Raw genomic sequence first — 12018 nt, 5'->3', positions numbered from 1 at the left:
TTTGAAAAATGTTATTCAAAAGTTATTATTTCACCAAAAGTAAAACAATTATAAAAATAAATTATTACTTAAAAATTATTTCTCATGAACTTAACTTTTAACTTTTCCTTTTTTTATTGACACATAGTATTTGTACATATTGGGTATGTGTGATATTTTGTTATATATGAATAATGTGTAATGATCATGTCAGGGTACTTAGATGACCCATCACCTTGATCAGTTATCATTTCTATGTGTTGAGGACATTTCAAGTAGTTACTTTAACTATTTTATAATATAGAATACATAGTTGTTAACTATAGCCACTCTACTCTGCTACTGAACATGAGAATTTAACTGCTTCTAACTATATGTTTGTACACATTAACCAACCTTTCTTTACCCACCTCCCTCACACACACACTCACATTCTTCCCAGCCTCTGGTAGCTATCATTCTACTTTCCACCTCCATGAAACCAACTTTTGTTTAGTTTCCCAATATGAATGAGTACATGTGATATTTGTCTTTCTGTATTGCTTTCTTCTCCTCCCACTACAGATTCAAATCTATTCAAGCATTGAGAAACAAACAGTTAAATAATTTGGGGTCACTTAATTAGCATAGACTTTAAACTTTATACAAGATTAAAAATAATGAAAACTATTATTAGAATGTTTATTATGCATAACCCACTCACATATTCATTAAATATGTGTAGCCTGATTATTTTATACGTCACCATATTTAAAAATAAGGATGTTTTGTATATATGTACATATATTTATAGTAGTGATACTAATATATAGAATTTTATAAAGAGATAAAATATCAATACATACAATATAATATAGTATAATCAGAATGATGAAAGAGGAATAGACAAAATGTTATTATGAATCATGGTGGAATTTCAAAGGCAGAAAATATATATAAGATTATGCTAACTATGAGAAGTAAGGTGCAAAAACATTTACATTGTGCAGTGTTTGAAACAAGTCCAAAAAAAAGATATTTTGTTAAATATATTTTAATTAAATCTACAAAATCTAATGCCATTCTAGCAGATGAAAATAATAGATTTGTATTTTTTTATATAGATAATATTTTTCTTTTTTTTATTATACTTTAAGTTTTAGGGTACATGTGCACATTGTGCAGGTTAGTTACATATGTATACATGTGCCATGCTGGTGCGCTGCACCCACTAACTCGTCATCTAGCATTAGGTATATCTCCCAATGCTATCCCTCCCCCCTCCCCCCACCCCACAACAGTCCCCAGAGTGTGATATTCCCCTTCCTGTGTCTCACTCATAGGTGGGAATTGAACAATGAGATTTGTATTTTTTAACTTGGAAAAGAGTCCTAAAGTTTTAAAAGATTGAATGATATGTGCAGACCCAACTGCATAAGAGTGTGTTAAGAGAGAAAAGAGGAAAGAATAATCAAGTTCCAAAATTTCCAGCAGGACACACTTGCTTTTCTCAATGTGGCAGTAGACATTTACTTGGAGGCTAACAAGAGTGATAGAAGATTATAATCGTAAACACCATGAATGAGAAATTGTAGGTATGATAGAAGAAATCCTGACAACATCACTCTAGAAGAAGCTGTAATTCACAAATTTATCTTATTAAGAAGACTTAATTTGTTTTCTTTTGCAACATTCCACAGAAGTGAAATGAAAATGGAAAAACAGATAAGTCCATGTGTTCCCAGAGGTCAAGTGAGTGATCAGAGTGACTTACGTGTCTTTAATGGTCCCCTCAGATTGACTAAACTTTAGTCATATTTCTTCCTAACTCTAGTCTCTAGATCCCTCTTTTCTTAGAACATTTGCTTTAGAAAACTTGTAATTGTACTTTTCATTTCTGCTCCTTTGAAATGTAAATTATCTCCAAGCCTCTCTCTTTAGAACCTGAGAGCCATCACTTTGAAATATATACTTCAGAAAGGAAGTGCCTCAAAAGAAGACATACAAATGTCCAACAGGTATATAAAAAAGTTGAATATCACTAATAATCAGAGAAATGCCAATCAAAATTACAATGAGATATAATTTCACTGCAGTTAAAATGACTTTTATCCAAAGGCAGACAATAACAAATGCTGGTGCAGATGTAGAAAAACGGGAAGCCCCTACACTGTTTATAAGAATGTAAATTAGTACCACCACTAAGGAGAACAGTCTGGGGGTGTCCTTAAAAAACTATAAATAGACCTACCGTATGATACAGCAGCCTTACTGCTAGGTATATACACAAAATAATGGTAATTAGTAGGATGAACAGCTATCTGCATTCTCATGTTTATTGCAGCACTATTCACAATAGCCGAGATATGGAATCAACCTGAGTACCCATCAGTGGATAAATGGATAAAGAAAATGTGGTACATATACACAATGAAACATGATTCATCCATAAAAATAAATTAAATCCTGTCATTCACAACAACATAGATAGAACTGAAGGATATTATGTTAAGTGAAATAAGCTAGCCACAGAAGGACAAATTTCACATATTCTCACTGATATGTGGGAGTTATTTTTATTTTTTTTAATGAACCCATGGGCTGGGGTTAAATCCTGTCATTCACAACAACATAGATAGAACTGAAGGATATTATGTTAAGTGAAATGCCACAGAAGGACAAATTTCACATATTCTCACTCATATGTGGGAGCTAAATTTTTTTTTAAGTGAACCCATGGGCTGGGGTCAGTGCCTGTGATCCCAGCGATTTGGGTGGCTGAGGAGGGAGGTTCACTTGAGTCCAGGAATTTGAGGCCAGCCTAGACAACATAGGGAGACCCTGTCTCTACAAGAAACAAAAATAAATTATCCAGGCATAATGGCATGTGCCTGTAATCGCAGCTACTGGGGAGGCGAAGCGATAGGATTATTGAGCCTGGGAGGTTAAGGGTGCAGTGAGCCATGATCACACCACAGCACTCCAGAGTGGGTGACAGAGTGACATCACTCCTTACCCCATCTTCTCCAAAAAGAAGGAAGGAAGGAAGGAAGGGAGGGAGGGAGGGAAGGAGGAAGGAAAGAAAGAAAGAAAGAAAGAAAGAAAGAAAGAAAGAAAGAAAGAAAGAAAGAAAGAAAGAAAGAAAGAAAGAGAGAAAGAGAGAAAGAAAGACAGAAAGAGAAGAAAAAAGAAAAAAAGAATAAAAGAAAAAGAAAGAGGAAGGAAGGAAGAAAAGAGAAAGAAAGAAACAAGGAAAGAAGGAAAGAAAGAGAAAGAAAGAAAGAGAGAAAGAAAGAAAGAGAAAAAGAAAGAAGAAAGAAAGGAAAGAAAGAAAGAAAAAGAAAGAAAGAAAGAAAGAAAAGAAAGAAAGAGAAAGAAAAGAAAAACATAAACATAGTGAGGAGAATGGTGGTTAGCAAAGGCTGGGAAGGATAACAGAAAGGAGGAGACAAACTGGGGATGGTTAAAGGGTACAAAAATACAGTTAGATAGAGTGAATAAGATCTGGTATTTGGTGGCACAGTATGACTATACTTAAAATATTTTATTGTATATTTTAAAATGACAAAAAGATTGGAATTGTAATGTTCCCAACACAAAGAAATGATAAATGTTGCATGTGGATACACCAATTCCCCTAATTTGATGATTTCACATTGTATGACTATATCCGAAGTTACATTTACCTTATAAATATATACAATTATTATGTACCTATAATAATTAAAAATAAAAATAGAATTTAAAAAAAAGTGCCCTATCTTTCAGTCTCACAGGGACGAGATTAATCTCATTAAGCACCATTAGCAAACACATGGGCTGTCACATTGGCCTAACATCCTCTAGGGTTGAGCCACCCCTAGCTCACAGCAGTGCTTTAAAACTTTTCCTCTGGTCCCACTTGGTAGCTCACGCCTGTAATCCCAGAACTTGGGGAGGCCGAGGTGGGTGGATCACCTGAGGTCTGGAGTTCAAGACCAGCCTGGCCAACATGGTGAAACCCCATCTCTACTTAAAATACAAAAAATTAGCTAGGCATGGTGGCAGGTGCCTGTAATCCCAGCTACTCAGGAGGCTGAGGCAGGAGAATCACTTTAACCCGGGGGGTGGAGGTTGCAGTGAGCCGAGATCACACCATTGCACTCCAGCCTGGGCAACAAGAGCAAAACTCCGTCTCAAAAAAAAAAAAAAAAAAAAAAAAAAAAACACACACACACACACAAAAACACCTTCCTCTTTTGCCTTTTGCTTTGGCAGAATTAAGTCCACTCTCACTCCCTCATTGCAATATTTTGACTCATATTGGAATAGTCTTGAATACATCTTTCCCTGTTTAATTCCATTCAGTGCAATTTTCTTTGAAACCAAGCATTCTGTAATGATTAAAAAATACTACAACTTAGAATATGTAATAAAAATGCTCACATCTTTCATTCCTTTTGTATGGTTTATTGTTTGATATATTTAGAATTAATCCCCCTGTAAAGTATGAGGCACTCACTCTTTGATCTTGACTTACTTTCAGATGTCTGCTAAGTTGTCTATAAATAATTTGTTGTTACTTGATTCTACTGATTTGTAACACCACCAATTTTATATTCTATATTCATCCATGCCTTTGGTTTTATTCTGGGCATTACACGTGTTTTGTTACTAACAGTGTCTTTATGGGCCATAGTGACATGGTTTAATTATTGATGTTTCGTCATCCAATTCAATATCTGGATAGCATGTTTTTTCTTGTGTTATTTCTTAATTAGAATTTCCCTGGATATACATATTTATTTAACTAAACACATCAATTTTAGCTTCATATTTTCTATTTCTTGGGAATATTAATGTCAATATATTGACCACAGTTACATTAAATTTATAGTTGGACTTAACATCTTTGACATCTTTATGATTTTGAGTTTTCCTGATCTTGAAATTGTTTGTCCTATAATTTGTGTGTGCTACCATTTCAAGGATATTTGAAATTTTGCTTCATTTACTATAATTACTGCACATTCTTATGTAATTTATTTTTGGATATTTGATGTTTTGTACTGCTGAAGATTATTATTTTCTTTCATTATTTTCTCGTCAGGTAGTGATGTTTTAAAATATTTTGTAAACTATTTTGTTAATTGTATCTTTATTTGTGTGGATTTTTTTCTTTTCAAATTATTTTTCTTGGGTATTTATGTGTGAGTAGCATCATTATTTTCCTTAAAATATATTTACTAATCACTTAATATCTGCTAGATGCTTTCAGTATACAAATTCACCAATGGTTCCATTTTTTTCACAGACATTACTATGATTGGTCTATTCTAAATCTTACATTAATTGAGACAGATCTAGTAATGCAGTATAATACATAAAATGTTATATATATTTTAAACACAAATATGTTTTAACTATGAAAAGACATGTTTGAGAATGACAGATTGCAAGTCAAAATGGTGGTTATTCTTGGGACAGGAGGGAGAAAGTGTGAAGAGGGAGAATTATGTACACAGGGTATTTATATTTGTATTGTTTAAATTCTTGCAATATTGGTACTTGAATATAAACTTTTCCATAGATTCAAAACACAGATTCTATATTGTACTGACCAAGTCTTTGGAAGACTAACTTTATAATGAGTAATTCAATGACTTTATATAAAAGTATTTTAAATAGGACAGATTCATTATGGCAACTAATGAAACAAGCTGCTTTGTCAGTAGCTTCCAATAATTTGGTTGAACTTACCTTTTCTCCTCATGATAAATGGTAATGAGTATTATTCATTGCTCTATCTACTCTAACTTAAAATAATTTTATTTATTTTAATGAAAATAAATGAAAGCCTACAGATAGAATATGACTTGCAAAAGGAAATCAAATACATATATGTTTGTAAATGATATATATTAATATTTATTCCCATCCTTACTACTTTGAAATAAGAAATTGACTGTGGTGGCTAAATGGTGGTTAAATGATGAATTGTCTAAATGCCACTTCATTATCTTTAAACCTTGAGGCAGTGTCTATAAAAGGCTGCATATTGGAAGATTTTCACTAGTTATAAAAATCTGAAATCTGTATAATTGGTTTTCCTTCTGTTCAATGAATTCCTGTTAGGTTTTTAAAGAAATAAACATGTAAATTTTAGAAGTCATTGGTTATGTATGTTCATACCAATCTAAATATACAAATCTTTCTGACATATTTTAATTTTGACTTTCAATTCATTCCAAAAAGCTTAAAAAATGATAATTTAAATACCTTCTAAGGAATTATTAAAATCAAGATATTGAATCAAAGTAATTACTTCTTTTAATAAAAAAGTTAAATGTATGTTTTATAATATATTAGTACTATATGTAATTAGTACATATTCATATTTGAACACAATACAATGAATCACAACATAAAGTTACGAAGTTAGTGGGATATGTTTTGGGAAACTTAAATTACTAGAAGATATATAAATATGTGTTTATTTTTCTTCCAATTGAAATTATTAAATATGTTTTATTGGCCTAGACATCACAATTTGATAGCCAAATATTTTCAGTCCCTATCTCTCTGTTTTTTCACAAAGAATGCAAAAACTATGATGTTTTAAAATGTTTTGTAGAGTAGTATATCTTTTGCAATACAGCATTTACTGTCTTGTCACAAACAGAAGGAAGAATATTATCATAATAAGCACCCCCTCATGTATTGTGAAATTCCCATACAGAATTTAGGACAGAATGAAACATAAAATAGATATGTAATTAGCAAGTCAGGATCCCAGAATCCCAGTTTATTTTTCCAGCCACATGTTGTAGTCAAGATTGTTGATGTTCATATGCAGAGAACACATTTTATGCCATAAGGCCTGGGCTTGGCTGTAACACATGATAGCCATGAAAACCTTTTTTATGCGTGTACAACTGGCACAAAGGGTGTACTTAAAGATAGTAAGTAGTCTAGTCAGTGCCTCTCCTGTGTGCCCATATCATAATCACTGCTTTTGAAATATTAATTTTCTCCAAAAAGCAAAGGAAATGTATAAGAGAAAGACTATTAAAAAAGAGAGAGAATATAGGAATGGAAAAACAAACATCGTATGTTCTCACTGATTATGCAGGAGATAAGCTATGAGGACGCAAAGGCATAAGAATGATACAATGGACTCTGGGGACTTTAGGGGGAAGAATGGGAGCGAAGGAGGGATAAAAGACTACAAATATGGTGCAGTATATACTGATCAGGTGATGGGTGCACCCAAATCTCACAAATCACCACTAAAGCTCTTACTCATGTAACCGAAGACCACTTGTACCCCAATAACTTATGGAAAAAATAAATAAATTTTAAAAAGGAGAGAATATTTATTCTTCTCATTTTTTATGCTGTGTTCCTCTGTGTGTGTGTGTGTGTGTGTGTGTGTGTGTGTTTATTCCATCCACTCTGCACCCCTTCCAATAATCTGTCTCAGGTGAATCAGCAGAAACAGATTTTTCCCTCCATTTAGAGTGATAGGGCCAGTGGTGGTGTTTTTCCTTCTGCAGGTAAAATTACTCTGCAGCTTGCTACGTCTCATTTTTAACCCAATAGATTGCAAATTCTTAACTCACATAAAGTCATTTTGGAAGAATAAGGTGAAAAATTCAGCTCTACAGATCATTTTATTAATTATTTACATTCATCTATATTTTCCAACCAAAATTACTAGAGTTGTATATTACCAGACAAGAGCATAACCAAAATCATTATTTTACATGCCGAAATTTAAATATTTACCACTATTCCAAGCATTTTGGTAACATGGGTTTATAGTGTGTTGTACATTTCAAAGTTACTAATAAAGTAAATTTTGAATGTTCTCACCACAAAAAAATGATAAGTGTTTGAGGCAATTGACATGTAAATTATCTTGCTCTAATTATTTCAAATTGTATTAATAAATCATAACATTGGATTGTGCCCCATTTATATAAAATTAGAATTCATCAATTTAGAATAAAATTTAAAAAGACAGAAAAAGCAATTTTTTTATTGATTCTAATACATGAAACATAAACTGCCTCAAACACTCAAAAAAGAGTCAGTCTTAGGCAGAAATTAAAATACACAGAAATGCAGAGTAAAAACTGCACATGGATTTTCTGGAAACAGATGTTGAGGAAAAGTTTGCAATGAAAAATATTTGTTAGAGATCAACACTTGTAAAGGGGAAGAGGGCACATGATTGGCCACTGTAAGAGGTTAAATTGTGATGAATGCTCAGTTTAGCCAAGGCCATTCTTGTATGGAGTTCTAGAGTCAGTATCATCTATTACAGTAACCCTGTTTCATGTCAGAATTGCTTGGCTCTTTACCCCCTTCTCACTCAGTTGCTACGTGTAAGTTGCCAGGGAAATTGTGATGTGCAGCAAGGTGGTTCTCTGCACATGAGGCAGATCCTGAATATCTGCAAGCTGGAAACTGCTTACTGAATGCGATCTCTAAAATGGGAAGCAAGTTATCCCTATAGGGGATTCTGGAAGACGCTCTCTGTTATTGTTTACTCCTTATGACATGTGGATCTTTTTCATATACATTTGAGTACAGCTCCTCCCTGATTCCCTGGGGCTTTTTTCCTGAGGGAATACTTGGAAATATGCAGCTAATGGGGACAAAATAAGCTCCTGCCACTGTAGTCATCTCAAGAACAATCACTATTCTCCATCTCCTCCCTCCACTATCTATTCCAGATCCTCTTTCCTCTCGTTATCTTGGTGATTTACCTGGTGGTATGACCCAAACTTTTATACACAAGTGACCTGAGCCTGTGGAATCTCTTCTCAGGTTGGGTTTGCTGTGCATGTCCATTTAGTCACAATCAAGCACGTACAATAATAAATTTCAGCAGATTACATGTGAACATATTTTCCTCCCTATCTCCAAAATGTAATAATAGCCTTGCTCTCCATTGATTATCAAGACCAGTTACTTCTTGAAATGCACTAGAACCTCTTCTTTCTTTCATGTCTCTAGAGACAAAGCCCAAAGTGCCTAGGTGTCAGCTGTGGCTTATATATCAATGGGATTCTTGATGTTTTTCACTTGATACCCTGCAGATCCCAAAGTTGTGCAGAAAGAAAACAAAAAGCCCATTAATCATTTATTGGAAATTGTTGTAAGTGGGGCTATTCCTGCTTCTGTCCCTTGGCTCATGGAACTATATATTCTTCCTGTTTGGGACACAGCATCACAGTAATTGTCCTAGCTCAATTGGGCTGCCATAGCAGCATAGCATGAACTGAGTGATTTACAGACAATGGAAATTGATTTCTCACTCTTTTGTAGGCTGGGAAGTCCACAATCAAGGTCCCAGCAGATTGGGTGTCATCTGAGGATCTGTCCCTCATAGAGGACACTTTCTTGCTGCATCCTCACATGGTGGAATGAGCCAATTAGCTCCCTTTGGTCTTTTTCATAAGAGCACTAATTCCATTCATAGGGCTTCATCAACATGATCTAATTACCTCCTAAAGGCCCACATCTTAATAAAATCACATTGGGGTTAGATTTTAACAAATGGATTTAGGGGAGATACAAACATTCAAACCACAGCAGCAATCTTTCATTTAATACATGGATTTTCATTTCATTTAATATACTGTGTAGACAACGGCAGTATATCCTAATTGAGTATTGCCTCTGAGTTGGAGCTTATCTGTGCTTTCAATAAGGCAATCCAACACTCAGAAGTCCAGAAGCTTCTGAGTGGTGTGGATGTGATATTGTCAGTAAATCCCAGGGACATGAGCCATCCTAAAACCTTACCACTGTATAGTGGGTCCACTGATCTGATTATGTGGCACCCCATGTCCGTGGGATAAACAAGCACTAATCCTTAACATGGTGATATTAACTGAAGTTCTATGGGCAGATAAGGCAAAGTGATATAATATGTGTCTAGTTTTGTGAGAACACATTTCTGACTTTTTCAGAATGCAAGGTGACCAACATAGTTAACCTGCCATCAAGTGCCTATTGAGGTTTCAAGCCTGTGATACCTATTCAAATCATAGGCACAACATTGTTCTTTGTTGCTAGCAGATTATACAATTGGCATTAATCATAGTTGCATCAGTAAGTCCAAGTTGTTGGGCCAACATATAGAATCAATCTCTCTCAGCGTGACTACTTTGTTCATGTGCTCATTGTGCCAGTACTTGGGGGGCCAGTGACATAAACTGCTAATGTCAGGCAACCGGTTTACTTTGTCTATTTGGCTGTTTAGTACTTCTTCTACTAAATAATATTTGTTCCAAATTATTAAACAAAGCAATCAAACCTCCTGCACTTGTATAGCCATGGTTTCACCTGATGGACCTTTCTTTCTCCAGTGTTACTGAGAAAAAAAATCCAGCCATTTCAATTTTTGTGGGAAAAGTGACTGCCAACTGTCAGTATGTCAATATTTTGATTCCCAACTGTCAGTACTTTTTTGAAATCTTTCTTCCTTTGTATACTGCAAATTTCTGAAGCAAGAATCTTTCCAATCTCATACTTGGGGTATATAAAGTTGGCCACAATGATTGAGGAATAAAATATTGGAAGGGATTTGGGGGTTTTGGCCTTCAGTAACCTGACTGTCACATACTCCTCTAAGTTTTCGTTAATGTGTCTCACTCTCAACCTCAGCTGCACCTGGTAACTCTTTGAGTTAGATGTACCTCTGAAAATAGGAAAGGTAAGTGCAATTCTACATACTAAATTCCCCTTAATCTTCTGCAGCTCTGCATCCAGCCAGGGGTGAGATAATAGAATAGAAGAGTTTAAAGTTTTATTATAAGGAGTTTCAATAAATCCTCTTTTCAGTGACATCATGAACCCCAGATTAACAGGTCTTGATGACTTCAATTCCTTAGATTTTTCTAGGATTTAGCCCTAGAAGTGGATCTGAAATCTATATCATTAACATATTTCTTCAAGAAATATGCTATCAAGCACATTTCAGGAAATATTTTGGATTCCAGTTTAAAAGTATATCTTAAATTCATCTATTTTTTTCAAGCTTCACTAGCCTAGTTTATGCTGCCTTGTTTTGGGGGTGATTTCACAGTCACCGAACAAGTTTCTCTGCTCTTCTGGTTGCCTAACTGTAATAAATTCTTCACATGTTAATCTGGGTTACTATTTTGTGATATAAATTGTATTATGCCATTTTCTTTAATACCCATCTTTGGTTTTCAAGTGTAAAATCTTTCCATAGCTTCAAAACTTTCTAAGTAATAGTATTTGCTGACCTTTTCAAATAACATATCACCTTCTCCATCTGTGACAGATTGAATTATTATTTCAGTTTATTGTTCTCTTTTTTCTTTATAAAAAAAATAACTTCACTACCCCAATATTGAGCTTGGTTTTGCGTGTTAGCTTCAGTTGGAGGAAGGAAAGATACGATGTACACCGCATCCCAGTGAAGTTTAAATAGGTTTTCAAATGGGATTACCTGGTTCAGGTTAGTCTTTTCTTTCTTCTTTGGTCAGGAGAACATCATCTCTCACTTAGTGTCGACACCTTCAGTGCGGGTTCCAAAATGGGAAGAGATGGGTATCATAGCATAGGCTACAGTAGGCCTCTATCTTGGATCAGACATACAATTGACCTAGTGTCTACATTTAATCTATATTTAATCCTACAAGTAATTTTCATTGTTTTAAAAAACTGAGAGTTTAGAACTGTAACTTCGGCGAAGTCAACCAAAGCGCCCTCTTATATTCCAATCTCACTGGTCCTCTGTCACTTCTTACCAAATTCTCGTCTGCTTCCCATCCTTAGGCCATCGTTTGAGTGTCTGCCTTTGCCTAATTCACTCATTAGACTTCAGATTCTTAAAGTCTCATAATTAAATATAACTTCTCAGAGGTAACAAAACTTTACATTACCATGTTCATTTACTTCAAACACTAACAATATTTGACAAGTTAAAAATATTTAATTGTTTCATTTACTATCTCCTCTGTGACATAGGGCAAATAATGTGTCTGCTTGCCTTTTGAAGCCTCACAGGTAGGAGACACTTAGGATGTATATGTTAAA

Source organism: Gorilla gorilla, chromosome 14, assembly GCF_029281585.2.
Source record: "Gorilla gorilla gorilla isolate KB3781 chromosome 14, NHGRI_mGorGor1-v2.1_pri, whole genome shotgun sequence".
NCBI lineage: Eukaryota > Metazoa > Chordata > Mammalia > Primates > Hominidae > Gorilla > Gorilla gorilla.
The sequence above is the reverse complement of the archived record's forward strand: the minus strand, read 5'-3'. Positions refer to the sequence as shown.